Raw genomic sequence first — 6000 nt, 5'->3', positions numbered from 1 at the left:
CCCTTTCATTTTGACCGCAAAGAACTTGGCCAAAGTTTGTGGCCCACCGAAAATGTGTCGCAAATTTCCGGAACGAAAAAAAAAAAATAGAAGAGGCAACTAAAAATTGGAAATTGAATGGCAATCAGTTGCATGGTGACGAAGGGGGTGCAAACTTGAAACAATTTATCATTTCGATCGGTTTTCGGGGGCCTGTATCTTCGTGCTGCCTTGGCCCAAAATAGCATTACGCATACGCCACGTGATCCGGCCCTCGTCACGTGCCCGGCCACAAAAAGATTTGTTGCGCAATGTGGTCGCTCCACTCGACTCCAGTGCACTCCATTCCGCATCCACATCCACATCCACATCCACATCCACTGGGCTCCACTGCTCCACTCCATCCTATTCCATCCTGGTCTTTGTTTTGCTGCAAGTGTTGCAAATAATTGCCAGACGAAATGAATGTCCACGTCCAGACAGGGGCGGAGTGGGCCCAAGGGGGCTCGAACGGGAGCCGAGAGGGGGAGCAGGAGCGGAGTCAAGTGGCCGGGCATTAAGTTGCACAAGAGCAAGGCCACACTGGTCGAAAATAATGTAAATATTAATGTTTAATGGTAATAAAATAATATTTTGATTTTAATAAAAATTTATTTAAATAAAGATTTATAAATTTAAAATAGAATATGTCAAAAATTAAAGATTTAAAACAAATAAACTAGTAGTGCATTAAGTTGCACAAGAGCAGGGCCACACTAGTCGAAAATAATGTAAATATTTATAGTTAATGGTAATAAAATAATAATATTTTTATTTTTAATAAAAATGTATTTTAATAAAGATTTTTAAATTTAAATAAGAATATGTCAAAAATTAAAGTTTTAACAAAAAATGTAAAAACAAATAAACTAGTAACCAAATATTAGTTTGGAGAATTTTTAAGAACCTACTCTTTATGTACGAGAGATCCAACCATGAGATCATAATCTTAATTAGAATCCTTTTTAAATGTAACCAAGTAAAAGTAATTAAGCTAGAAAATCATCAAAAATACAAGAACATACAAATCCCAACTAGCAGCTGGCATACTCCTCATTAATTTCGAATTAAGAGACATTTTCTTGCAGTGCATCCAAAGGCGTTGCGGCAGATGTCATTGTGTTTGTTGACTTTTAATGCCGTCTGGCATCGCTTTTCCTTTTCCTTTTCCGGCTGCCCTCGCATTACGTAAAACCGCTGGCGGATCCGGCGGAGAGCGCCTGGAATCGATGTCATCGCTTGCTGTCGCCACATTCATTAATCAACCAGTAGGGTCAGGGGTCACGGGATGGGCTCGCGGGTCGGGGCTCAGGGACTTTGGGAGGAGCTCCTGGGACATCTGGGTGTCATCATCTAGCCAATGGCAAACAAATGAATGCTGGACATTGATGGTGACAGCTTCGTGTTTATAATTACAAAACCCCAAAAGCCGAAAACTTTGATTCCTCAAGATCTCGATGACATTAATGAGTTTGCAAGTATCCCCGTTCCATTTCCCTTCTCGGCGGCCATGTAATTAATACACTGCGCCCATGCCGCCTGCTGAAATGCGAAGAGCAAAAGTACTCATACGCCCCGTTTGGCCGCCTAAGCAAACGGAAATTTCAATCACGCCCTTTAACCTTTTACGGAGCAAACTCCGTTGCGATTGCAAACTGCACAAAAATAATGACAGGCACTGTATGCATTTTTGCCACTCATTTTTGGATTTTTTGGATCGGCCTCCACTTGCGTGACTCACGTAACAAATCCCCCTTTTTCTCCCCCCTCAAAAAGGTGCAGGAAAATGTGCTAGGAAAAGGGGAAAAGTAGTAGGAAAAGCGAAATCCAGAAGAGTGAAAATTTTGTGGAATGGAAAATCGCAGGGTGGGGTCTAAACCCCACCTGGCTGGATCGAGCACCGAGCCGAGGGAAACCCAAGAATTTGGAATGCTTTCAGAGACTCCAATAAAAAGTGTGATGCCCTTTTCGTGGTTGCAAGCTTCCAGCCAATGTCTCTAAATATGCCTGAAATTCCAATTATTTTTGTAAACTTGTCTAATTTCCGAATGGGCTTAGAGCTCAAAATTTCAGTTCAGGAATTCAGGATGAAACTACATCAAGAAAATTGTTCAAGTATTGATAGTAACTCGTCCTTTTTGTATCTTATATTTTTTGTTTATTTAAAGGTGGATATATTTTTTCTTTTATTTCGGTGTTTGATAAAGCTTTATATTTTAATTGAATTTAATTTACATTGGCTTACTAATGTAAACATAGCTATTTAAGGTAAGCAAAAAGTTAGGCTAAATTTCATTTAAACTCCACAACTTCAGCTAGTATTGTTTATTGCATTTACAAGCAACTCAGGCTCATGCTTGAGAAAAATCGGTGAAAAACTATAAAACTCACTGTATTTATATAGTGGCACCCAGCCCTTTTTGCCTGGCCATTAAGCGTAACAAATTTTCACAGGAGCAGAAAACGGGGGAAAACCTGCGGGAAAAACAGAAAGAAACACGACAGAAGCCGACAAAAAGTTGAAGTTGAAGCCCCAACGGCAAAGGTCTAAAAGGGGAAAGTGTGGAAAAACTAAAGTTTGCACTAAACATCCGGCGGGAAAATGAGGAAAACGCCGCTGACGTTGGCAGGCATTTTCATAAAATTAAACACAAAATCCTGCTGATCGCGCATGGCGGCATTCCTCAATAATAGAAAAATACTCAGCGGTAGTTTACAATGTTGCGGTGATGTACGAGTCGGGATTTCAGACCCACAGAATGTTTTAACACGCACGGTCTACCGATGGGGAGGTTGGAACGCCCAAAGCTCCGGGGAACGGGAAACCTTTGCAACCCAAATGCTCTTCAGCAAACCATATTTATTTCTAGACATTGGATTCTAAATATTCAATTCAAAGAAAAGGTTAAAAATAAACTGTTCTCATAAAATCACAACTATGACTTAATCCAATTTAAGTTTGCATAGGTTCCAATTTTTAGAATCGTGTTTATTATGTATGTACTACAATCAAAGTTTTCTGAAATTGTTGTTCTTTTATTGTTAAAAATATTAAATATCAGATTTAGGGACCCCAAGCATTCCATTTTATCTCAAATTTTTGTATAACTAACATATTTATGGTAAAATAAACTTAGTTAAATTTATCAAAATATTATATATGTATGTTTTAAGTAGGTGAAGTTTCTAATCTGCCTTTAAAATAATCAGAGGTACTAATTATTTTAATCTTCAATATTACATTTCTTAACGAAAAACCCCTACTTATTTCTTTTAAACTTCATAGTTTTCTATTTTTATTTTTCTTTTTCTTTATAAATTGGTTTGCTGGCCATATTTTTGTGGCTGTTTCTCTGGGGTCTTGGGTCATGGGGTTTCGGTTCAAGGCCAAATGGCGAGGCTAATGGGAGGGACGCACCTTTTTTTTTACAGTGAATGTGTGTGTGGCAAGTTGTTAAATGGCACTGACACTTGACCCCTCACCCCACGCACACATTTATAAATATTTATATGCTCCATGCTTGTGTATTTCCTCCTACATCGTGTTTGTGTGTGCGGTTCTTTTTTTGGGGACTGTCCTTCGGCTCATAATCCTTTTTTATTGCAAATGACCACGCCAAGGAGGCGGCTTGGATGGGGGCGTGGCTCTTTGGACAGCTCGTAAGGCTCATCAACAAGTTCATTTTACGGTCAATTCATTAAAAAAAAAATAAAAAAAAGTTACGAAATGGGCGAACAAGTTTGTCACTTTTTTATATGTTTTCTCTCCTCATTATGCCCTTTATGCATATAGGGTGTTCTTTAAGGAATCAGGATTATCCTGGAAATGCTATGTGTGATGTTGGCCAATGAAGGTCAGTAAAGTGGAGCGATATTAAAGTCTTTCTAACCCATTGAGTGATATTGCTATGTTAAGCCATATTTATTATAGGCAAATATGAGTAATTTTTAAAATCAAAATATAAAATAAATAAAAAGAAATTCTACAACGTCCAGGGTATCCTCGACCTCCATCACCTGCCGTCCAATGCATCACCCTGTATGTTTTTTCTGCGTTTTAATACAATATTTTGTTGGCTCGGAGGTGTGGCCCATGTGTGTGTTGACCCTCATTTGCTGACATTTAGTGGCAGTTTTCAGCAACAATGTCAACGCTTTTGTGTGATGATGGGTGGACGGGCTAGTTTTTTTTTTCCCAGTGTGTTGGCGTGTGTGTGTCTCATGCTAAACATGTCAGCCAACCCTTCACCTGATAATTTTCTGTAGTTTTTTTTTGTGTTGCGCCCTGGCCTTCCTCTTTTTTTTATTTATTTATTTATTTAATTTCGCCTGCCTTTTTGGCTTGGCTTTAATTTTATGATTATTGTTTTATCCCCACTGCCGCGCCCACCTTTTGGGCCAGTCTTTTGTTCATTTCTTAAGTGCCGCTTTATAATGTTGACAGTTTTATTGAGGCGCAAAATGTGTTGGTCATTTTGCCTTTGTTTAGTTATTGCCTCTGAGTGCCCAAGCTCCCCCCAAAAAAATAAAAAAAAACTTTTCTCGAAGGTATGACAGATACACAAGGGTTTTGTGAGTGCTTCCTTTTTTTTTGGCAGGGTTGGCATGTTTGTTTGTTAAGCTATAGTTCAGGACTTAAGTCCCCTCATTTGGCAAATAACAGATTTCATCGCATACTTTCGGGCCAAATTGGCTGGCTAACAAGTTCGGCAATAGTTGCTGCAAATCCGTTTGAAGTGGCGATCAAAGGGGCCATAAGTTAACCCGCCCATTCACTGAAAGCACCTCTAAAATGTCAAGTTTAAGTGGCAATATGTTAGGAAGAACAGCGGAAAAAGATATTTAAGAATAATACAATTAGCAACATGATTTAACTTGCTTGTTTCCAACATGCTCAGGAAATTTCCATTTTTTATCCGAGCTGGGCAATAAAAAATAAAGCAAAAATTACCTTTCTCGTTGTCTCCGTCTCCAAATGTTTTTATCCCCAACAGACTTTTCGCGATGACAAAGTTTACGCATTAGCAAACGAAAACTGTGGCATACATTTGGCTGCTTCATTACCCACCTTGCCGAAATCTGGGATATCAAGCTCGATTTTCCCGGCTCTTTATTGTTGTTCTCGCTTGTTTTTTATATTTTTGGCTGTATGATTTTGCGGCTCATTTGGTTTTATTGAAATTTTCACGTTTTTCACGCTTATCAAACGCTCACAAGCTTTGATTGCGGCCCATCGCTCTGGTGTATCCCTTTTTTCCCCAGCCCCGCCGACTTCCAAGAATTTTCCATCCCGAACACAGACATCATCCCCTATGTGAGCCTTTACTTTTATGCTAATTTCCAAAACTGAAATGAATAAATGTCTTTTCAGGTCCGTGCGGCGCGCTGCCTTTTTCGTTGCTTTTATTATTGTTATGGAAATTTTTATAGTTTCCCCATCATTTAGTTGCCCACACACAGAAAGGCGAACAATGTCTAAACGCTTTTTCAATTCAAAAGTTCCCCAAACATTTTTTGCATGGCGGCAACCTTTTTGTGTGTGCGGCCAAAGTTGAACATTTATTTTAAATACACACAGCTGTGTGCAAAACAATAGCAGTATTTGCTGCTCTCAGCAAGGCAAACAAAAATGGTTGTAAAGTGTTCTCACAAAAGTTTTTAATAACTTCGTCGGGATAATACTATTTACTAAATGGAAATGAGTGGGACACAGTTTATTAGTATTATTTTCGGTTAAAATTAGTATAACAATAAGTTTGATGTATACCTTGTAGCCTGCCAAAATAATCTCATTTACCAGAAGTTATTATAAACAATTTTTTTTTTTCTTAACAATACTAACATTTTGCCCATGGGTGTACGGTCTTGGGGAAAAGACCCTACCCAATTTCGCTGTCATTTGTTCTAACAGAATTGTATGCAATAAATAAAAATTACACGTTCAACAATTTCTATCTGGGGCTGTGATCTGCTTTCAGCAAT

This window comes from Drosophila subpulchrella, chromosome X (genome assembly GCF_014743375.2).
Source record: "Drosophila subpulchrella strain 33 F10 #4 breed RU33 chromosome X, RU_Dsub_v1.1 Primary Assembly, whole genome shotgun sequence".
Lineage (NCBI taxonomy): Eukaryota > Metazoa > Arthropoda > Insecta > Diptera > Drosophilidae > Drosophila > Drosophila subpulchrella.
This window is presented reverse-complemented; position numbering follows the sequence as displayed.